General features: G+C 40.0%; 1 protein-coding gene across 1 annotated transcript in view; it reads right to left on the bottom strand.

The window, feature by feature from the left end:
* GPRIN3 (GPRIN family member 3) overlaps nucleotides 1-24,625 on the bottom strand; it is a 64,753-nt gene that overhangs the window by 3,232 nt on the left and 36,896 nt on the right. The window lies entirely within an intron of this gene.

Below are 24,625 nucleotides of genomic sequence, written 5' to 3'. Positions count from 1 at the left end.
GACTGTCCCCTGCATCGGCAGGCGGACTCTCAACCACTGCGCCACCAGGGAAGCCCTCTTCCCATATCTCTTGATATAAAAATAGATCTTGGGAAGAAAGATTCTGGAAAAATTATTTTAATTATACAGGTATTATTTTGATATATTAGTTTCTGCTTGCATCCCATCGCTGTCTAGCAAACAGGTTTTTAACGTATTTACCTACGCACTTGATAACTACCTCATTTGAGTAATCCAATTTACCAGGTATCAGAAAATCCTATAAAGCTACTGTAATCAAATGAATAAGTATTGAAATAGGCCTAAACAGATATGCGGAATAGAATATCTAGAAATAGATCCAGATATAAATGAGGATTCAATATATGATAAAAAAGGCATTTCAATTTGGTGACAAAAGGATGCCTTATTTAATATAAGGGGCTGGCAAACTATTCAACCAGAAGAAAAGAAAACCAGATCTTTATTTACACCAATTCCAAAAATAAATCTTAGATGGACTTAGAGAGATTGAAGGTTAAAATGGAAAATAAATAAATAATCCTGTTAAGAAAATGTAGGATCATAAATATAATCCAGGGGCAGGGTAGGAAGGCTTCTTTTGGCAAAGGCAGAAAATACAAAATCTACGAGAGAAAACATCAGCATAGGTGACTTAAAAATGACAAAACTTTTGCATATGGCAAAAGATGACGAACACATACGATAGGTTTAAAAACGTTTGCAACCCTGGAGGACAGGCAAAAATATCTGTAATATAGCAGAAGCTCTTAAAAATGTACAAGGAGACAAAATAATCCACTGGAAAAATGGATAAAGAATATGAAGGAACAGTTTGCAAGATAGGAAATCCAATAGCCAACAGTCTTATGAAAAGATGATCAAATTCATTTGTACTCAAAGAAATGCAAATAAAGTAACAACGAGATTTTACTCTACACCAATTGCACTTGCAAAAACTTTAAAAAAAATGTTATAACAGCATGGCCTGGGGAGATCTAGTGAAGGGAAGTATTTTCATTAATTGTATGTGCAAATGTGTATTGTTGCAGCTTTCTTAGGGAATCAGTTTAGCTTTTAAAACTAAAAATACACACGTCCTTGACCCAGTGATCCTATCCATAGAAATAAAATACCAGCATATGTAGATATACGTACAAGTATGTTTACTGAAGTACTATTTGTAGAGACAAAAAATTCAAAATAAACTGATCTCCTTGATTAGGTGGAAAGGCAGAATAAATCATGACAAAGCTCTATGGTAGAGCATTATACAACCATTAAAATAAACAGTTAATTAGACTATAACTTTTCACTTGGGAGAAATTTCCCCAAGGTATGGCTGAATGAGAAAAGCAAGGTACAGAGAAGAATATGTATGTTTTCATTTCTGTAAAACAATGACCTAAAACACTACATATGTATGTGTTATGTGGGTGTGTACAGATGTGTTTGTGTATGATTATGTAAATTCTAAAAATATACAGAATGAGACATACTAGGTGGTAAATGGAGGGAGTGTGATGACTTTGGAAACAGGGACAAAGAGATGGAGGTATGCAAAAGTATTTTGGATTTTAAAAGTATATTTTAAAAAGTATATCTGAATTTTTTAAAGTATTTATGAAAATTTATTCATGTGAGTTTATGCATAAACATTTTTTTAGAAAGGAAAACCAGACTCCAGCAATGGTTCAGAAATTAGTAGATGACTGTTTTAATATTACCTCTATCACTCATAGGTTCTGTGACCTCATGGGAATCACTTAATCTTTCTGCACTCCAAATTAACTCATTGGTGAAATGAATTATGTGATTTCTAAGGACTCCTCCAGATCCAAAAATCAAAGATCCTACTGTTTTGCATGTGTTGGATAATAAATCAAACAACACAATCTTAACTTCAGCTTTAGGGTCAAAGTAAGGCAAAGGCAAATCTGGTTGAGCCCAGATTTTGAAAATAAATAATTTTATATTTTGGTTCAATGTTATTTGGCTGATCTATCATATGACATCTAACAATAAATCCAGCTTATCTTCTTCCCCAAACCAACGCTTCCTTCTAACTTCATTATTCATATTAATGGGTTAAATATGCTTGGTCTTGACAGCTTTCTGCTCATTCAAACCATGTCCCCAGGTTTATACTCCATTTCTTCCTTTCTGGAGTTTTCTATCGCAATCACTTGTAGTGGCGCCAGCCCATCTTTCCTCTCCCTCTTTCGCACCTGTCTTTATTATACCTTTAGTCCTCTCTCTGAGCCCCTCATCCTCAAACAGCCTACCCATTCTTCAAAGCCCCACTTAAACCCCATATCCTTTCTGAAAGCCTTCTAAGGCCTTTCAGGTCATAAAGTCTCTCTCTCTTTTCAAAATCCTACAGCTATGGTCATCTGCATCCTTTGTATTGTGCTTTTTATGTACTGTTTTTGTACCGCTGTTACTTGTATAAATGCCTCATTTCTCCCAAAGTCCTTCAAGTCTCAGGAGGGAAGGGAACTAGCTTATTGATTCTTTTCTCTTCACTCCACAGGACACAGTGCAGGGTCTTGTGCACAAAAAAGGTGTTAATTGATTCCATTTCCCTCCAAAATGGCCATTATTAAGCCCTGCCAAACTTCAAAATAATAAAAAAGTTTAACCCATGGCATGAAATATTAATGAAAACACAATTTAAAAGAGTGCTATTTTTAGAAATAAAAACATGGTTGTATCTTATTTTTGAGATTTTATGTATCTGTAATCCAGGTTTAGACAATTAAAAACAAGTACATGGGCCACCTGCTACAGAACGCTGGAAGGTCTAATAAACCCAGGAGGACAGAACATCTCCCGTGTTACTGGGCTGGAGCCAAGAAGCCTGGCTTGCCAAAGGCGACTATAAAATATGAGCACCTCAGAGTTCAGCAGCTGAAAGTTGAAAGACTTAGAAAAGATGAGGGACTTCATTAAACTCTCAGGAGTCACTGAGTTTACCCCCACTTCCCACAGAGAGCTGATTGGACTGGTTTATTTTTGAAAGGATGTTTTCTTTTGTTTGCTTTGTTAATAGTGGCTAAATTATCCATCAATTCAAGAATCAAGAAGAGGGACTTCCCTGGTGGTACAGTGGTTAAGAATCCGCCTGCGAATGCAGGGGACATGGGTTCGAGCCCTGGTCCGGGAAGACCCCACATGCCGTGGAGCAACTAAGCCCGTGCGCCACAACTACTGAGCCTGCGCTCTAGAGCCCGCGAGCCACAAATACCGAGTCCACGTGCCTAGAGCCCGTGCTCCGCAACAAGAGAAGCCACCGCAACGAGAAGCCCGTGCACCGCAACGAAGAGTAGCCCCGGCTCGCCGCAACTAGAGAAAGCCCGTGCGCAGCAACAAAGACCCAAAGCAGCCAAAAATAAATAATAAATAATAAATAAATAAATTTATTTTTTAAAAAATCAAGAAGAAAAGCCCACATTGCTTGGCTATCACCTGTAATTCGAAATCTCTTGATTCAAGGATAGATAGGAAATCAACACTACTCAGAACATATCTGCTATTGTAATTGTCACAGCACCTCCAGGAGCCCTGGAAAGGCTGCTAAAGCTCAGGAAGCAGCCCTCCCTCATCTGCCCCTCGCCTCTCCAGCCAAACAGCAGAAATCTATAGTCTCTAATGGGTTGGACAAATAGGTCATTTAAAAAATGTAATTACTTGGTGGTTTAGAGTGAGGAGTAAAAGTCTTTAAAAGCAATGGGAGTCCATTGTGATAAGATTTAATAACACCTAAAAATGAGCTTGCAAACATGATCCACAGGCTGAATAAATTCCTTCTACAGGTCTGTGTGTCCTGTGTGATTTCCCCTTCCCTTCCCTCCCCTGCCTCTTCCCCGCTCTCTCCTCGCCCTTTTTCTCTTTCCTTTCCTTTCTTTTCTTTCTTTGTCCATTGAATTGAACTTGCATAAAAATCCAGATTTCTCTCTTGCTTCTCTTCAAAAAAAAAAAAACACTCAGAAGGTCATTTCCAGGTAGCAACACTAGGTGGCGCAGATAAGGGCAGTCCCTCTAGAGGGCAGGGACGCTCCCGACTCCAGACTGCCCATTTCTCACCTAGCCCGCTTCACTCCTTTGCATAACTTACCCCGGCTCCAATGCACAGCTCAGTTTGAGAGCTCTGTTGTAAGTGCACTGACACAGTGGACTTCCCAACCTAATTTTCAGTCCTCTGAGGACAGTTTGGCACTGTGTTAGCCTCTTTAAAAAACCTCATATTTAAGCTTTGATCTCTGTTAAAAGAAAAAATTATTCTTATACTTGTTAAAAATGATAAGGAAGATTCAGAAAGATTGAGCTCAACTCCACATACAAACACAAGAATGTGTGGGGATTTATAACCAAGGGGTAGGTTTGTGTTGGGGAGGTTTGTCAGCGGATGGAAAATGATTAAGAACAGACATCAGGGGCTTCCCTGGTGGCGCAGTGGTTGAGAGTCCGCCTGCCGATGCAGCGGACACGGGTTCGTGCCCCGGTCCGAGAAGATCCCACATGCCGCGGAGCGGCTGGGCCCGTGAGCCATGGCTGCTGAGCCTGCGCGTCCGGAGCCTGTGCTCCGCAACGGGAGAGGCCACAGCAGTGAGAGGCCCACGTACCGCAAAAACAAACAAACAAACAAAAAAAACAGACATCAAGGATAGGGGGATTATTGCTGAAGGCAGGTCAGGTGATCAGATATCACCTGGCGTATGCTGAAGGAGGAGGAATTTGATTGGATATTGAAAATTATCAGATGCGATGGGCGGGAGTATTCTCTCTAAACTGGCATAGCAGGATTCTTGCTCTGCAAGGACAGACAGAAAAGCCCAAGACTGAAGCCTGATTAAGAAGTGGGCTCAGAGGAGACTGACTGAAGTTTGGTAAAGGAAGGAGTCCTCATCTTCTCATCAGCACCAGCAAATATGGAGTCTCTGGAGCATTATGACTTCTTTCTGAATTGGGCATGGATCCCATAGAAGCTCATGGTATCTCTAAGTGAGTTTGTCTTTAAGTCTGATGGGAACTGGATGCTTGACAGCAGGTCCCTTTGGCAATTTTGCCTTTAAAATTGTGAGCAAAGATTTAAAGCCTTGTTCCAGCAATGCAGCAAGTCTGCAGGGTACACGTTAACGACTTTTTACAGGGAAGGAAACAGGTTCAGAGATTAAGTAACCTACTCAAGGCTGAATACATCTAATTCCAGCTGAACTGAATTCTAATGAATGGTAATGCCTGGGCCCCTCCCATGTGCTTCCTTGTTATCTGTAACTCCGGAAAAAAAATGGAAAGAAAAAAAAGTATATCTATCTATCTATCATCTATCACCTATCACCTATCATCCATCGATCTTCAAAGGGGAGGGAAACTTCTTTTTGTAAGTCGTTTGCAACTTAGCAGCAGCCTGGATGGTACTAACACCGATTACAATGACATTCATAACTGGTCACTTTATGAAAAGCCCGGCTTGTTGAAAGCTGACATCACCTCTGCTCATTCTGAAAACAGTAGGTTCCACTAGGCTGCCACGCTACCTATTTTCATAACAGACACCCTTGCTTAATAAGACAGCGGGGAATCTCAGCCCTTTGTGACTTTCTCCAAAGCTGCTCTGGTGGGAAAAGCATTAGACAGAAAGAATGGAGAGAGGCTTGGCAGTTCCAGACCAGCGAGATGCTGATACCCTGCAGGTGATGGTGATGATCCAGAGGGTAGCAGCTACCTTCGCCCACTTCACAACGGCTGCCCTGCTAGAACCAGGGCTCCGGGATGCCATCAGAACTCTTTAGTGATATTAGGCAAGTGTTCTAGGGACCTTGGTATCCCCGTCTCCACCCATCATCGGACAGCAGCCTTCAGATGGATGGTACAAAGACCCTTAGAGAAGAGTGAGGTGAAATATAAGAGACTATTAATCCTCGAGAAAAGGATAAAGAAAAAAATGTCACCTGCTATCCTATGTAATCCAATTTTATTTGCCTCCTTTGATGGGGAACGTTTGCCTGGATCATCTGCATTGTGAACCCAGCAGATCCTGCCAGTTCAGTCTTAAGGGGAGGTGATTCAATCTCAGGAAACACCAGCTGAAAGATACCAGCTGAAACATTGGTTCTTCCCTTCGAACTGCATCTGAAGCAAATCAGAAGGGCTGAAGAGACAGGCGGGCTGCTTCGCTTAGTGCCAACAACAGTGTCGTGGACTTTCAGTTATAACGACTACTTTAGTAAAGGCTTGTGAGAAACTGCATCCCTTCCCTATTCAGTTCTTCTTTTGTTCCACAGTGTTTTGGAAAAACAAATACATGGCTTGTTATCTCACTGAATTCCATGGTAAGCAGGGCTGGACACAAACCAAGAAGTAAAAAGGGCCTTAAGAATCATGAAGACCCCAAATATATCCTCCCTTTTCGTCAAATATGACTTGAACAGACGGCTTCTAAATTCACAACAGATTAGAAGCACACAGTACAGCAAGCACTTATTGCTTCCTATATTCCAAACACTGTTCTTTATATGAACTTCTTTAACCCTCAGAACAACTTTAGGGGCATGGTCCTACTCTGAGTTCCACCTTGCAGAGCTGGAAACTGAGGCAAAGTCATGCAAGTGGTAAGTGGGAGAGACCAGATTTAAATCCAGACCATCTGGTTCCAGAGTCCAAGTTGTTGACCAATTGTACACAGGGCAGAGACGGGCATTTTTTCCTGGAGGCAAACTCAGGGACCTGGGCAAGAAGCATCATCAGAGAATGAGGGAAACAAGAGAAAACTCAGAAAACATAGCCTTGGAACCGTTGTTCACGCTAATAGAGGTAGACGAGGCAACACAGAAGTGCCTGCTCTTTGTAATGATTAATCCAATCTGGATGTTTTAAGGGCCACAGAGTTTTCTGAGAAGCTGATGAAAACCATGGACTCCCGATAGAAACGCACACGTGCACACACACATACATGTTTGCAGATAATTTTAGGAGGTTCATGTCTGGAAACATTTCCAAGACTGCACTTTAGTATCCTTTCGTCTAAGGCATTGGAAAATGTCACAAAATGGAATGTACCTGCCTCAAAGAGTTGTTATAGAGCTTAAATAAGTTACATACTCTGCATGGTTCTTGGAAAATAACAGATACACAATCGGGAATTATTATCACTTAAAAATTATTATTTTGGCATCATTTACCTAAGAAGGTAGAAACTATGCAATCTCTTTCTAGAGAGTCCAAATTAAACGTTCTAACACTTAAATAAGTCTACTATATGTTCTCCCAAACCCCTGCCCAAAGACTATCATTTGAAGAGGAAAGTTTTAGCTAACTTGAAAATAAACACAATAATGAGCTCTACTCTTTTTAGATCACGTGGGAAATGTGACCTTTTGGGTTCTTTCTCAGCAAAGTCGACTCAGGTTTTAGTAACCTTCAAAAATTAACCCCTCAAGAGCTCCACTTTCCTACTTGTGGAGATAACTCATAGCTAGATATCAAAGTTGCTGTTTTAAAAAGGCCTTGAAATCGGTATTTTTTAAACTTGAACTCTTCTAGGGAAGAGATGATTAAAATATTTAAGTTTTGCTATTTCTTTACCTTCCCTCATCAAGCTGTCTCTTATCATTTACTCGGTTTGCCTGATAGATATTCAAATCTGAATGCTTTCCTTTTCTCTCACAATTCAGCTTTGAAGGTCTTCAACTGCAAGCTTATTTTAATTGGAAAGAGAAAGCAACAGGATCTCAGGGCTAAATGGTAGTTAAACAACAAGCTATTGGAAATAAACCCAGCAGACTGGCTTTTGCGCTTTTCTTGTATTTGCGTTTTAAACTCAGCTAGGATCCAAGCTGCCCCACAGCCCAGTTTTCTGCAGGATCTAATTAGCGTCACGGAGCCTTACAAACAAGGATTCTTGCCCTTAGTTCTCACCGACCTTGCTGGTCCGCTGATGCCTGTTCCCCACCCACACCTGGGGCTTCTCATTAAAACAAGGCCTCGCTCCACCCGCTGTTCTTCAAGCCCCGTGCCTGCCCAGGTGTGGTGGGCCTGGAGGGAGCTGCTAAGCGGAGACCCCTGCTAGCCGACAGTGGGAGGAAAGCTTGAGTGATTTCTGTGTTTAGCTCAAGTCACACTGGGGCCTTTAGTCCTGCTGAGTTGGGAAAGTGTCTGCTAGCAGCATTCGCAGTGATGGACACAGATGTGAAAAGAGAGCTGTGCACGAACAGGTCAGTCGGGGCTCTTCTCTCCTAGAGAACAAGGTGGGGAGGTGGGAGAACGCTAAGTCAGGAAGCAGACGGACCCCTCAGGGCCCTGCGCCTGGCTCTTCTGCTGTTGGTAAGGAAGGAGGACCCGAGTGTCTGGGAGAATCTGGGGTGCTCTGCTCTTGAGAAGGAAGAGTTTCTTGTTTTTTAAATTTTTTAACATCTTTATTGGGGTATAATTGCTTTACAATGGTGTGTTAGTTTCTGCTTTATAACAAAGTGAATCAGTTATACATATATACATGTTCCCATATCTCTTCCCTCTTGCGTCTCCCTCCCTCCCACCCTCCCTATCCCACCCCTCCAGGCGGTCACAAAGCACCGAGCTGATCTCCCTGTGCTATGCGGCTGCTTCCCACTAGCTATCTACCTTACGTTTGGTAGCCTGGAGATGGAGACAACCTAAATGCCCATCATCCGATGAATGGATAAAGAAGATGTGGCACATATATACAGTGGAATATTCCTCAGCCATAAAAAGAAACGAAATTGAGCTATTTGTAATGAGGTGGATAGACCTAGAGTCTGTCATACAAAGTGAAAGTCAGAAAGAGAAAGACAAATACCGTATGCTAACACATATATATGGAATTTAAGGGAAAAAAATGTCATGAAGAACCTAGGGGTAAGACAGGAATAAAGACACAGACCTACTGGAGAACGGACCTGAGGATATGGGGAGGGGGAAGGGTGAGCTGTGATAAAGCGAGAGAGAGGCATGGAAGAGTTTCTTTGCTGAGGTCAGGATCTTCTTTGGGTTTGGTCTGAGTTGTGATTAACAAAAAAGACAGATTTAAACAACCTGTCACTCTCCTGCTTTATACACTGTAAAGTACTAAGTTAGGCCTCACTGAGGTTCTTACAATTTTTGACTTTTGCCCTTCAGGAGATTTCAATCCATTTGAGTAGACGAGACAAATTCAGTCAGAAGGTATAAATGAGCAAGCTAGTATATAATTAAGTGACTAATGCTGTGGCAATAAACCACAGTTTACAGAAGTTTAAGTCAGGGGAGGGGCCCATGTTTCTTATTCAGCTGATACTTCCTGGTACGATTCCTCTGTCAGCCAGAAAATATTACTTGCGTTAAGTCTAAAGAAAACTGGACATTTGAAATTAGGAGAAAGTGAGCAAATAAGAGTAAAAAAATGCCCTTTGATTAAAAATAAAATAGGACTTCCCTGGTGGCGCAGAGGTTAAGAATCCTCCTGCCAATGCAGGGAACACGGTTCGAGCCCTGGTCCAGGAAGATCCCACTGAAGAGTAGCCCCCGCTCACCGCAACTAGAGAAAGCCCGCGTGCAGCAACGAAGACCCAACGCAGCCAAAAATAACTAAATAAAAAATAAATTAATAAAAAAAAGAAACGAGAGAAAAATAAAATAATCCCTTAAGTCACACTGAGGCAACTAGAAAGTACTGTTAACATCCATTCATTCATTTAATAAGCTGAGTGCTTTCTTTGTGCCGGATATTCAGGATACAGATATAAATAAGATACATTCATGTTTTTGAGGAGCTCACAGTTCCTATGAATCATTAATTTCAATACAATATAAATGTTGGAGAAGAAACAAACACCAAATGTACTATAGAAGCACAGAGGACTCGTTATTTTATTTGGCACAGACCTTAGGTCTCAGAGTCAGGGATCCTCAGCTTTGTAAAAGATGTATTGAATACCATCAGCAGGATGTAGACATTGATCTAGGGCAGATGTCCTTACTCTGTACTACCGCCATTTTGGACCAGATAACTCTTTGTGGGGCAGGAAAGACAGGTGACTGTCCTGTGCCTATAGGATGTTTCCCAGCATCCCTGGCCTCTACCCACTAGATCCCAGCAGCACCTCCACCTCCTAGTGGTGACAATCAAGAATGTCTCCAGACATTGCCAAATGTCTCCTGGGAGGCCAAACTGTCCCCAGTTGAGAACCACTGATCTAGGAGACAAACTTATCACCTTGGATAGAAAGCAACATCTTCAGAATGGACACCTGTGAGTTGATGTGAGACCCTTTGAATTTACTCCAGGTACACATGAATTAACAATACAGTTTTCTGCTCTCAAGTTAAAGATAGTGTTCTTCATACTCTACCTGTGAGAATGCAAATGTTGTTTTGAGAATGTAAATTAATACAACTTTTATAGAGAACAATTTGGCACTACTGGTCAAAAATACAAGGTCAAATACACCTTGACGCAACAATTCCACCTTAGGTACTACTTAGGTAACCTTATGAGTAAAATAAATAAATAAGTGTACTAATTGATACAGGTACAAGGTTATTCACTGCATGAAATAACAAAAGATTAGAAGCAATGTAAATGTCCATTAATAGGGAGTGGTTAGTTACAAAAATTATGGCGCTTCCATATAACGATATACAAGCAGCCTGATTTAATAACAACGACACTCTTTATGTATTGCTATGGAATAGCCTCCAAAATATATTGTTAAGTAAAAGAACAAATAAAACAAAACCAAAACACAATGATAGTTAGAAAAAACCCTAAGATACAGAGCAGTATGTTTACTGTGCTACCAGCTGTGTTAAAAAGGGCAAAATGAATATGTTTTGCTTGTATATACATAAAATATCTCTGCAAGGATAAGTAAGAAATTGCTTTCAGAGGAGGGTAACTGGGTGCCTGGGGGGTAGGATGGGTGGAAGACTTTTCATTCTATATCCTTTGGTACTGTTTGAATTTTAAACTATATGAATGTATTACCTATTCAAAAATAATTGAAAATTTAAAAGCTGGCGCCCCGCTGCCTGGCAAAACTGAACAAGCCTGCACCCTGAAGCTTTTCTATCATTGGTGATGGATTTGTGCCGATCTCTCCTTCCACACTCTTTCCATCTGCTCTTTGCTCTGCAAGGAGATCAGCCCAGAATGCAACCAGTTAAAAAGAAACCATAATTCCTTTCTCCATTTTTGTTATCTACAAGCTTCACGCTAGATGATGTAATTATTTTTCAAAGTCAAGAGCTGACAAATGCTTTTTAAAGCGATGTCTGTTGGGCCACAAAATAAAGTTTACTTAAGTTTCTTTTCCCAGACTCTCTGACTCCTTTTTATCAGTTCATTTCTTTTTTTTCCCTCCTTTCCTATTCTTGGTAGCTTGAGCAGTTGGTCCTCAAACCATATATACCTCAAACAACCAATCCAAGGATGACCTAAAGCCAAACTCTGGGAAACTGGGTCAAACCATCAATGAAAATGATTAAGAAAAATTTATTCATTTTGCCGATATTTTGAGAATCAACTACATGTTAAGACATAAAGTTTAGAAAACATTTTAATCCAGTTATCAAATCCACGTCTTCTATCTCCATATCACACTCCTTGGTCTCATTGAGCCAGTTCTGAAAAACACACCCTGCACTTGCTGTTCATGTTGTCCTTCTAAAACAAACATACACTATGTCACTTCTCTGTGCAAAACAGTTTTAATGGTTCCCCATTACCTACAAAATAAGATACATGCTCCTCAGCACAGTTTAAAAACCTTCACTATCTGATCCATTTCTCTTGTAACAGTGATATCCTCTCTCATCCTCTGTCAGACCTTGTATGCTACTTACTTTTCTTCCAGCCAGCTTCAAAGAGGGTTATCTTTATTTTACAGATGAGAAAACTGGGGCTCAGAGAAATCCAGCTCACCAAAGTTGCACATTCAGTAAGCGGCATAGTTGGAATTCAAATCCAGGTGAGTCTGAACCCACACTCTACTGCGTCCAAGAGCACAAAATGGGAGGTAAAAATGAATTCATGATGTATGCACATTAAAGACAGCAAGGGGGGGGATCTGCAAAGCATTTTGGAAAGATAATATCTCCCTAAGACCTTTTCTGATCACATCAACCCAAAGTGATTGTCCCACCTCTCGTCTCTGGTAGTAGATTGTTCATTGTTGTACCGACGGCACCTTGTACATTGTGCCTTATCCTTTGTCCTCCAGGTGCAGAGGGCACAAATAGTGCAGAGGCAGGAGCTTGTGGGGAAGAGCGACGAGCTTAGCGTGGCAGTGGGAGCTGAGTAGGAGGGCAGGGGAGTGACATCAGGTGGAGGGATCGCACAGGGCTTCTGTAGGTCTTTGCTCATGGGTCGCCTTCCCAATGAGGTCCCTCCAGACCAGCCTATTATTAAATCGTCAATCCTCTGACTTCCACTCTCTGTCACTTCTGAAGTCCTACTAAGCTTACTTATAATTCTACTTCTGGGACCTGAGCCTGAGGAAGTAAACAAAATGACCGGTAAGTGTTTGTGATCCGCGAAGCTCACTGGAGGGTTATACAGCAGAAGTTCTCTGCATAACCCCGCCCAGCTAAAGAGCTTTCCACTCTGAACACAGGCTTTACTGGTGAGGCTCATGACTCATGGACCTTGTAGCTGGTAGCCCTCTCTCTGGTGGTCCTGCCGGGCTCTGCTTCTATCACTTACATCGTATTAAGACCGAGAGTCAGCGGCTCTTCCTGAACTTGCCAGTGCCAGTTGCCCTTGTTCTTGTCACCCCATCATTTGACTACAACTGTATTGCATTACAAGGATAACTTGAGGGGAAAAGTGTTTTTGTTTCCTGGAAACTAAGTTGAATGCTTTGGTAAGACTTGACAAAAGTGGGTGACTACAAAAAAGGAGCGATTGAATTAGGAATGGGTGAGACACAGCTATAAAAGGGGAAAATAATTGTAAACACTTAACATTCTTAATTAGAAATGCTTTGCTTCACTTTAACAAAACTGAAGTAGAAAAATATTGAGAGTCCATTATGGGTTTACATAAGAAAGAGGTTACAGAATTCCAACCAGTGGTTCTATTCTCAAAGAAAACATCTGCCCTGTATCAAAAGGCTAGTGAATGATGCGAATTCAAGTGTTTTAGCTGGAGGGAAAAAAATCTTAGGAATATACGTATCATTTTCATAATTCCTCATTTTCTCTAATTTTGATCAATTGTATCAGTAAGTTGTGATGCTACAGGCTGCGAGAAATTTATATCTAATATAATATGTAGAGAAAATACATATGTAGAAAAAAATATTAGAAGGAAATGTGTAAAATGGTGAGTCAATATATAGTAGTTTTATGGGTGATTTTTAAAACTTTATTCTTTTGTACTTTTAAGTCCCTGTAAACACAGTCTGAGCTCAGCTGTGTAAAACTTAGCAAAACATGTAAATAAGAGTAAGAATGGAGAAACACGATTACTGCCGAATCAAACTCCATAGCCCTGAGGCTTCCTATTTTATAACGCATGTTAAAATCTTGGGTTTCCCATCGCTAAGAGTATTCATGGTGTAAAAATGCGAAGGGTGTTTTTTTCGTACGTTGCTCTCTCAGACCTTGTGTTATCTTGATGCACTCTCTGGGTTTTCAGCTATTACACCAGCTCTTTACTTTGTCTAAACCAGTTCTGCACGCGAGTCCCCAGTATACAATTAGACTCCACTAGATACCTGGGAAGAAATCTGGGGTTACACCTGCCCCACTGAGGTAGTCTTCTATGTTGCTGCCTTAGAAGGATTACAGTCGCCCTGATGTCTCTGGTTCAACAGCATTTACACGCCTTTCCTAGGAGTTGCTTATCCCTGCTCCTGGGCAGTCCTGGACCTTCTTTCCTGCCTGGACTCCAGCCAGTCTCTGGCTTCTGCTTTAAGCCACTGACATGCCACAGTCATTTCTCTCCTCTTGTTCTAAGATGTATTACCTCCTCTTTCTGTTTGTTAACGTCTGAACGTGCTACATGAATTTGAGTCAGACCTTGAATGACAGGGAAGATTTCAACTGTACAAAGGGGAAAGACACAGACACGAAAAGAAAGACGCAGGCATGGGGAAAATATACCAGTTGTTCGAGGAAGAGTGGGTTGTCCTGAAAATTTAAACATAGTGTGCTCATGTGTAGGAGTGTCCCTAAGAATGTTTACCAGCCAGTACACGCCTGCAGGGACCTGACTTGTCAGGTGGGATGCTATCCGTGAAACAACCAATACTGGTATGCAGTGCCATAAAAGTGGCCATCGGGAGCTAAAAGCTGATATGGTAGAACAGGTGAGACTGGAAAACCTTTAATGGCTTTGTTGACATATTTGGGGTTTTTCTGGTGGGCAGTAGGAAGCTACCAGAGCTTTTCCAACAGGACAGTGAGACAATTAGAAAGTTTACAAAGGAAGCAGGTTTCGAGTTGCACTGACTAGTCGAAAAGAATCCACAGTTAGGGAGATCAATTACAAGGCTGCCGCCGCGTCAAAGGGAGGGGAGCAGCCCATCGATGTCGTTGGTAGTAAGAGAAAAGAGATGAGAAAACTATGGCAGAGGTGGCATGTGGGAAGCAAGGTGAGGGAAGGAATGAAGGATGATTCCAAGATTTCCAATCAGAGTGACTGGGAGGATGTTGGGAAGGTTGACAAGACGATTAAAGAACAGGGACCAAGGCTGGACCGGAAGACTTTGAATGGGTTCACCCGCCAAAGGTTGGGTGAACGGCATGAACTGGGGGTTGGGGGCTGTAGCTACTCCCCACTGCTCTCTCTATGTCCCTGAATTCACTCCAAACCCATATAATCCAATAAAAATAGTGCACTTAATATGCAGCCTCCCTTTGCAATTACAATGGCCCTGCAATTCCCTTTTATATAGAAATTCTGGAGCCACTACTAAGGTACCTAAGTGGTGAAAGATGGGACTGGCAGGTCTACAAGCAGTAGTGTGCCGGATCTCTGTAATCAGTAGGTCTGTAATCAGTGACATCACCGGCAAACTCCAAATCTGAAGGGTATTTTTCTCCCGGAGAGCCCGTTGTTAAATATTTATACCATTCCTGAGAAGCCGGCTATGGAAGTAAGGAAAACAGTGAAGCTCTTGAATGATTGTAAGGCAAATCAGTTGGAAGGCGAAAGGGAGAAGCATAGGATTTTGAGGTATGCTGGATATACACGTTATCAAGGTTGAAGGAAGGTGGGATGGCAGAATTTATTCCCACCTGGAAGGAATCCCTAAACATTTCTCAGTTCTTAGTTTCTCGAGAGAAAAATTTCTTCTGATTTTTAAGACAGTGGTTCATACTCCGGTACAAATGACGTTTTTCAAAGATGGCCATTGTAGGCGGCATCTGCCTCTCATCCTTCCTGTGGCAGTGGTGCTGCTGGATTTCCTCTGCAAATTTGGTTAATTATTCAACAGAGCAATAGTGATTTTTTTTCAGTGGGCTAGCATGCTTAATGTGTAGCGGTGTTTAAAAGATAACAATTCACCTCGATAGTATATCACTAGACTTCTCTTTGAGGGCACCTTTCTGGAAGTAGGTCTGTGTTGAAATGTCCACCGCATCCCTCTACAACCACATCGGCCTGGCCTTTCTCCTCCCTCCTCCAAAAGGCTAGTGTCGCTGGTAGCCACTCTTTTCATAATGAATCATTTCTAAGGCTTAATCCCTCAACTGTGACATTTATTACAGAAATTGCTAACCAGAGCAGGCAGGATACAAGAGGTGATTATGGCTAAATGACATTTTGGTTGGATTAAGGTTAAGATGCCCATTATTTAGAACCATAGACTCCCATACAGGACAAAACACAGTTCTTCAAGCCTACTCAGGTGTTGAAAAAAACTATCGATTAAGCAACAGCGATTCCCGTTTTCAAGGCAATGAGTAGGCACTATCAAAGAATCTAACCTTTTGCTATGTGGTTTGACACATAATTGGTGATCAAAAATAGTTGTGGAGAGACAGGAATATTTTTCTGTAGCTATAGGATTCTCATTGCACTAAGCTTTAAATCAAATAGTTGAGGAACTAAGGTAATACGTGTCCCTTTCACTTAAAACACTTTTAGGACTGTCAGCTTAATTTAGCCAACCAATAGCATGTAAATCTTGAGCATGTATTTATTCTCTTAGTCAACCTGAGTATCTTAAATTCTCATTCGGGGAGAAAACTATTACACGAGACCTGTTGATTAATTACCATTTTAATCATGAACTTTTATTTTTATTTTTTGTTTGCGGTACGCGGGCTTCTCACTGTTGTGGCCTCTCCCGTTGCGGAGCACAGGCTCCGGACGCACAGGCTCAGCGGCCATGGCTCACGGGCCCAGCCGCTCCGCGGCATGTGGGATCCTCCCGGACCGGGGCACGAACCCGCGTCCCCTGCATCGGCAGGCGGACTCTCAACCACTGTGCCACCAGGGAAGCCCTTAATTACCATTTTAAAGTTACCAAAGCAGAGTACATAGTGACATGAAAAAACATAAAGGAGGTGCAGAGAGGGATATGATAAATTGATTGACCATGAAAAGGACAAAAGGAGTGGGAGAAAAAAAAGATAATCTGGTGGTCTTAGTACAGCTTCTCAGGGATGAAGAAGGTAGCTTAACATTGATAACCTCTGGGGTCTACATCAAATCTTTGTGACTAAGTCGGTCACCTCGCAATTTGCTTTGATGCTAAGAAAACGAAGGTCAGTTAACTAGAATCAAATTAACTTATCAAAGTTGCCAGACAAAGGTAGGCCTCACTGAGTCTACACTGAAATACCAATGGTTCATCTATCTCTTACTCTTTCAAACACATTTTGTTCTTATACGTATTATAACATATTTGGCATTTTTACGTTTTCGTTTGCTAGGGCATCTTTCCTATAAATCTTATGCATGGAGATACACACAGGAGAAACAATAACTCATCACATATATTGCTAAGGGCCAAGTGAATGACAGAACACAAGATGCAGCATGATACAGACGCTGGAATGTGGCACAGCAGAGAAGGATAAGAGCGCATTGGGGAAGTGGCGATTGAGGGAGGAGGCAAACATTTCAGAGGCTACAATGCTGAAGGACACCTACAGTGGTGAGTCTGTGAATCAGAAGGATTTGACACTATGAACACGATATGTCAGACTAAGGAAAATTGAGTATCGTTTTGAAGAGTGTACACCCCATCACAGAGGTTAGCAATATGTTATGATGTGGAAACGTATTTCGTTGAGCACATACTGTGCTCTAGGTGTTCTTATGTCCTAAAGACTTCCTAAGCATGATCTCATTTAAATAACCCTATGAGGTAGTACTCATTTAACTCACATTTTATAGTTGATGAAACTGAAGCTTATGAAATTTAATTAACTTACCCAAAGTCAATAGCTCACAAGCGATACCTCTGGGTTCAGAGTTCAGATTCTTTCAGCTCATTGAAGTGCTTGGATTAGGAGTGAAGCACACAGGACAGGGATGGCGGCATCAAAGGGCAGTGGGCAGTACGTGGGTATATGGGAACGCTGGGGGGAGTGGAGTGAAGGCAACGGACAGGTGGTTAAAACAACAGTCTGGACAAGCAGTGAGAAGGAAAGTGGAAAGAGAAAGACATCATGGATGCAATACATCTTTTGACGGAAGAATTACCAGGACTTGAAACTCTAACTGGTTAGAGGGGATGATGGAAGAAACAAGAACCTGGAGACTGGGCCTACGTGTTGGTGGGAAGGCTGTAAAAAGTAGGTCTTTAATATAAGCCTGCAGGGAGTGGATGGAAAGGGGAAGGCAGTACGGTCACAGAATGGTAATTGCTGGTGCTGGGTATTGGACGAGTTACACTTTACCACAGCACACAGGACTCTGCTAGTCCCATAACGAGTTTCCGAGTTTTATGTTCAATCATACCATTATGGCAGTCATGATTATATTAGCACTTACTATTTTAAGATTTATAAAAAGAACATTTTCTTTTCACATTCTCAATCACTCTTTGGGCGTTAAACTCAAATTTCCATTGACCCTGATTTTGTTTGGTACTCTTCTAATGGCATGTTTCTAATTGTTTGAAAAGAACTGTGGTTAATGGGATTTTTGCTTCGGTGGAATACTCGGGCTACGACAAATTTTTCTCTGTCGATATATTAGCTATACCAGTGGATTTCAAGTTTTGACACAATCCAGCTTTAAAAAAATACCTCACAATCCAGTACACACATTTGTAGCCAATTGTTTAGTCCACTAAAATAAAATGGTACTAAAAACAATAGTTCTGATATTTCTATTCAATTCCATCCCATTTAAAAATGCTGACTAGATGCAAACTATTATATATAGAATGGATAAACAACAAGGTCATACTGTATAGCACAGGGACTATATTCAATATCCTGTAATAAACCATATGGAAAAGAATAGGAAAAAGAATATACATACACGTATAACTGAATCACTTTGCTGTACACCAGAAACTAACACAATGTTGTAAATCAGCTATACTTCAATAAAGTAAATTAAAAAAAAATGCTGACTAAAACCTACCAAATTGATATCTGTAGTGACCCAAAGATTGAAAAACAGACAGTTTAACTCAGAGCGCCAAATAAGAGGTAACCATGTGTTCAGCTTGGGCCTCTGGTGCCCGGCACAGAATCTAACACATAGAGCTTTAGAGATGTTGCAGACAAGAAAGAGGGAAGGTATCACATCTTTTTGGTAGATCATTTATTTTTCTTAAGAAATATCTGGTAAATTCATTGCATGACCATCTCTGTTTATGCCATCTGCAAATTTAGTAAATGTGTTCCCAAGTCCCAGATAATCCCAACTATAGCATTAATCTAACAGCTACAACAAATTGGAGCTTAAATCTTCTGAAGGTCATGGACAGGCATAGGAGCTATAGATGTGGCAAAAGGAGCTTCAGCCTCTTTGGCAAGCACTGTGTCCTGGTGACTTTTGCATTTTCCAAGAAGGGGCCAGGCAAACTGTGTGTGTCCGTGTGTGTGCGTGCAGTGGGTACATTCACGCATGGGTGCAGAGGGAGGAAACCAACTAACCTAAGAGTAAAGCAGTGCCTTTGTCTGAGAAGAGAACTCAAATAGAAGACAGGTTTGGCCCTGTGATTTGAGTAATAGGACAAAAGCTAGATATCTAATTTTAAAGTTTTACCAATGATGTTTATACATTGTATTATTGAAGATATTCTTTTTTTTTTGAAGTGTTTTTGATGTGGACCATTTTTAAAGTCTTTCTTGAATTTGTTACAATCTTGCTTCCGTTTTATGTTTTGGTTTTTTGGCCCCAAGGCATGTGGGATCTTAGCTCCACGACCAGGGATGGAACACACATCCCCTGCATTGGAAGGCGAAGTCTTAACGACTGGACCGCCAGGGAAGTCCCATTTCAAGATATTCTCATCAATAATAAAATGATAGCATCCTGCCTAGAGTCAGCAGCCACTCCATGCTAGACGGGGTTAGCACATTCTTTGACCTCAGGTTGTATTTGAGTATTTTGGAATCAGTCGGAAAAAAAGGAATCAAAACAGAGATAAAAAACAACAGGATAGCTTTCTTGTTCCTTCCTCAGAACAGATTCGGATTCCCCGACAGTTGGACTAGATTTGCTCTGGCAGCTCTGTGCCCCTGCTGACATGCTGAGAATTGCGTCCATCCTTGCAGGAGGGGCAGAATGCAGCCCTTCTTCCTCCTCACTCATTTCCGGCCAGCACTGCAAAGAGCCCTAGGAAAATGATTGCGCAACCCCTTCATTGGCTGTTATTTATTTCTTCCTTAATGAAATAGACCTTTGTTTGCCTCCCTGTCAACGTCACCAGTAATGACGAACTGTAATGTCGTCACCATAATGCAATCTGGGATCCTAATCAGACTGGTTAATATTTGCCAACACATTTCAGAAAGAAAAAAAGGAAAACAAAATCCTAATCTGCCTAAGTGATCTTAACAGTGGGTCAGTTTCATGTGGTTCTCTCAGTTCCATAATAAATAATGTCTACAGTTTACTTAGGCCAGGCAGACTTAATTTCAAGGGAAGTTCCTCTGAGCCTTACCTGTCTCAAGAGACTTGAAATTCCAGGAAATTATTGCTTAAAAACAGAATTACCTGTTTTGGAGCTCAAGAGCTATCTTGTCCCTCTGCCATATAGCAAATAATATAGAGTATTTCTTGATACTAACAATGAATTACCAACCATTCTTTCATAAATATTTATTGATCACCTACTATGCACCAGGTATAAACATGCATAATTGTATTTTATACAGTTTTTACTCCTTATTTATTCTATCAACTGTCTATACACTGATCCTCTAAAAATTAATTTAAAAAATTTTATCCAAGTATCGTTGACATACAATATTACGTTAGTTTCAGGTATACAACATAGTGATTCAATTATTTTTATAGCTTACACACCATACAAAGTTATTGCAATATTACTGACTATATTCCCTGTGCTGTACATTACATCCCCATGACTTTTTAATTTTAGAACTGGTAGTCTGTACCTCTTAATTCCCTTCACCTATTCCGCGCATCCCCTGACCCCCCTCCCCTCAGAGGGCAACCACCACTTTGTTCTATTCTTGTTTCTGTTTTGTTACATTTATTTGTCTTTTAGATTCCACATATAAGTTAAAATATACACTGATCTTTAGGTCCCTTTCTGAATATTTTAATTTAATTATTATAGTTTTGCTAATGATATTCTAATTCACATTTTAATGTAATCTTTCTTAATTATAGATCCCTTTCATTATTTACTATTGCACTAGACACTTCTGTTATTACCTAGAATTTAGATTTTCCTTTTCCTTATTTATACATGTAGAAACACTAGCTGAAAAAGATACCCTCAGTAGTTTCTTTTAAAAAAATTTTATACAATAGAAATAGACATATTGATATAATATCCTTTTTATAAGAACATATAAAAATGGCATCACCGGCCACGGTGACCCATGGGGAAAAGGATAAAGAGAAATTAATTAATTATTTAAATAATTAAACAAGATAGCGTCCTTTACAGACCAGTGCTCATAAACTGAGTTGAGAAATATGATTAATGCAACCAACAACAATAACTATAAGTAATTTTAGAATATAAAAAATTTAAAGAAGAAACTTAAAAATTCCTAATGTCACTCTGGAAATACCATTAAACTTTTTTTTAAAATTAAGACTTTAGTTTTAAAAAGCAGTTTAAGGTTTATAGCAAAACTGATAGGAAGATAGAGACATTTTTTATATACCCCTAACCCCACACATGCATAGCCCCCACTATTAACGGCCCCCAGCAGAGTGGTGTATCTGTTACAATTGATGAACTGACATGGACACAGCATTATCACCCAACGTCCACAGTTTACATTAGGGTTCATTCTTGGTTTGTACATTCTGTGGGTTTGGACAAATGTATAATGACGTGTTCCCATCATTATGGTACCATACAGAGTAGTTTCAGTGTTCTATTTCACTCTGTGCTCCACCTATTCATCCCTCCCCTCCCTGCCCTTCTTTTTTAGTACATGTGCTGCCTGAGTGAGCACCCTCCCTGCCCTTTTAATCCCTGGAAAACACTGATCCTTTTTAAAAAAATTGTTTTTGATGTCTGTGTTTTCTCTTTTGTTTTTTTTTAAATTTATTTATTTTTTATACAGCAGGTTCTCATTAGTTATCTATTTTATACTACTGCTTTTGCTATTCAGGGTCTTTTGTGTCTCCATACAAATGTTACGATTTTTTTGTTCTAGTACTGTGAAAAATGTCACTGGTAATTTGATAGGGATTGCACTGAATCTGTAGATTGCTTTGGGTAGTATAGTCATTTTCACAATATTGATTCTTCCAATCCAAGAACATGGTATATCTCTCCATCTGTTTGTGTCATCCTTGATTTCTTTCATCAGTGTCTTATAGTTTGCAAAACAGTGATCTTTTTACTGTCTCCATAGTTTTGCCTTTTCCAGAATGTCATATAGTTGGAATTATACAGTATGTAGCCGTTTCAGATTGGCTTCTTTCATTTAGTAATATGCATTTAAGGTTCTTCCATGTTTTTTCTCTTCTTAGCACTGAATAATATTCCACTGTCCAGAAAAACCATTGCTTACTTATTCATTCATCTACTGAAAGACATCTTGGTTGTTTCCAAGTTTTGGTAATTATGAATAAAGCTGCTATAAGCATCCATGTACAGGTTTTCATGTGACTATCAGTTTTCAGCTTATCTGGGTAAATACCAAAGAGCGCAACTGCTGGACTGTATGTTAAGAGTATGTTTAGCTTTGTAAGAAACTGCCAAAGTGTTGTCCAAAGTGGCTGCACCATGTTGCATTCCCACCAGCAGTGAATGAGAGTTCCTGTTGCTCCACATCCTCATCAGCATTTGGTGTTATTATTTTTTTGGATTTTAGTAATTCTGACTGGTGTGTAGTGATATCCTGTTGTTGCTTTAATTTGCATTTCTCTGATGACATGTGATGTGCGGCGTCTTCTCACATGCTTATCTGCTATCTGTGTATCTTCTTTGGTGAAATATCTGTTAAAGATTTTTGGCCCATTTTAAAATCAGGTTGCTTTTTTTCTTGTTGAGTTTTGAGTTCTTTGCATATTTGAATTAAGAGTCCTTTTTCAGGTTTGTCTTATGAAAATATTTTCTTCCAATCTGTAGTTTGCCTTCTCATTCTGTTGACATCATCTTTCATAGAGCATAAGTTTTTAATTTTAATGAAGTTCAGTTTATCAATTTTTCCTTTCATGGATTGTGCCTTTAGTGTTGTATCTGAAAGGTCACCACCATATCCAAGGTCATCTTGGTTTTCTCCTATGTGATCTTCTAGGAGTTTTATAGTTTTGCATTTTACATTTAGGTCTATGATCCATTTTGAATTAATTTTTGTGAAGAGTGTAAGATCTGTGCCTAGACTAACTTTTTTGCATGTGGATGTCCAGTTGTTCCAGTACCGTTTGCTGAAAAGACTATCTTTGCTTCATTGTAGTGCCTTTGCTCTTTTCTTCATGATCAGTTGACTGTATTTATGTGGGCCTATATCTGGCTCTAATGACATTTCAGTGTTCCATTGATTTATTTGTTCTTTCACCAATACCAGACTGCCTTGATTACTGTAGCTTTACAGTAAGCCTTGAAGTTTGGTAGCGTCAGTCCTTCAACTTTGTTCTTCTTCAGTATTGTGTTGGCTATTCTAGGTCTTTTGCTTCTCCACATAAACTTTAGAATCAGTTTGTCAAGATCACAAAATAACTTGCTGAGATTTCAATTGGTTTTTCATTAAACTTATAGATCAAGTTGGGAAGAACTGACATTTTGCCATTACTGACTCTTCCTATCCATGAACATCTCTTCATTTATTTACTTCTTTGATTTCATTCACCAGAGTCCTGTAGGTTTCCTCACAGATTTTGTACATATTTTGTTAGATTTATACCTAAATATTTCATTTGGGGGGTGCTAACATAAATGGTGGTTAGTTTCTTTTGAAAAACTAGACATCACTCTTATGTTTCTCTACAGAAATAACAGGTAATCTGTTACACATGAGAAGTATATCCTCCCCTCACTCATCCCAAAGCCTCCAAAACTAAAAGAGAAGAAACACAAATGTATTAGAAAATAATGTGAGTGCACTGCAATCTGTAAAGAAACAGGGAAAGAACAGTTTCAGATTATTATTATTGTCAGGTATATTGGCAGTGTTTCCCAGCCTTTTCTCTATTACTCACATGACGGGCATTCAAAGGTGGTGGTATCATCATTTCTCCTACTCTCATTTTTAGAGTGGGTATGTTGGCTGGGTATGTTGGTTGCCTGCCAAGAATCCAGCAGGTGGAGTTTGGCTCCTGCAGCGTTAGTCGGAACATATACTTAATATTCCCATAATGGGGAGAGGAGGGATACATTCATAAAATGATAGGTTATAATAATACATGTCAAATGTAAGACTGGATACTATAATGTAAGACCAGACACTACAAAGCTCCTAGAGAAAAACTTAGGCAGAACATTCTTTGACATAAATCGCAGCAGTATTTTTTTGGATCGTCTCCTAGAGTAATGGAAATAAAAGCAAAAGTAAACAAATGGGACCTAATCAAACTTAAAAGGTTTTGCACAGCAAAGGAAACCATAAACAAAACAAAAAGACAATCTATGGAATGGAAGAAAATATTTGCAATTGATGCAACTGACAAGGGATTAATTTGCAAAACACACAAACAGCTCATGCAGCTCAATAACAAAAAAACCCAAACAACAATCAAAAAATAGGCAGAAGACCTCAATAGACATTTCTCCAAAGAAGACATACAGATGGCCAACAGACACATGAAAAGGTGCTTAACATTGCTAATTATTAGAGAAATGCATGTCAAAAATACATGGTTTTGTGACTATGGTAAGATATCACCTCCTACCAGTCAGAATGGCCATCATCAAAAAGTCTACAAATAATAAATGCTGGTGAGGGTGTGGGGAAAACGGAACCCTCCTACACTGTTGCTGGGAATGTAAATTGGTGCAGCCACTATGGAGAACAGTCTGGAGGTTCCTTAAAAAACTAAAAATAGGGCTTCCCT

This window comes from Neophocaena asiaeorientalis, unplaced genomic scaffold (assembly GCF_003031525.2).
Source record: "Neophocaena asiaeorientalis asiaeorientalis breed wild unplaced genomic scaffold, Neophocaena_asiaeorientalis_V1.1 scaffold7, whole genome shotgun sequence".
Lineage (NCBI taxonomy): Eukaryota > Metazoa > Chordata > Mammalia > Artiodactyla > Phocoenidae > Neophocaena > Neophocaena asiaeorientalis.
This window is presented reverse-complemented; position numbering and strand designations above follow the sequence as displayed.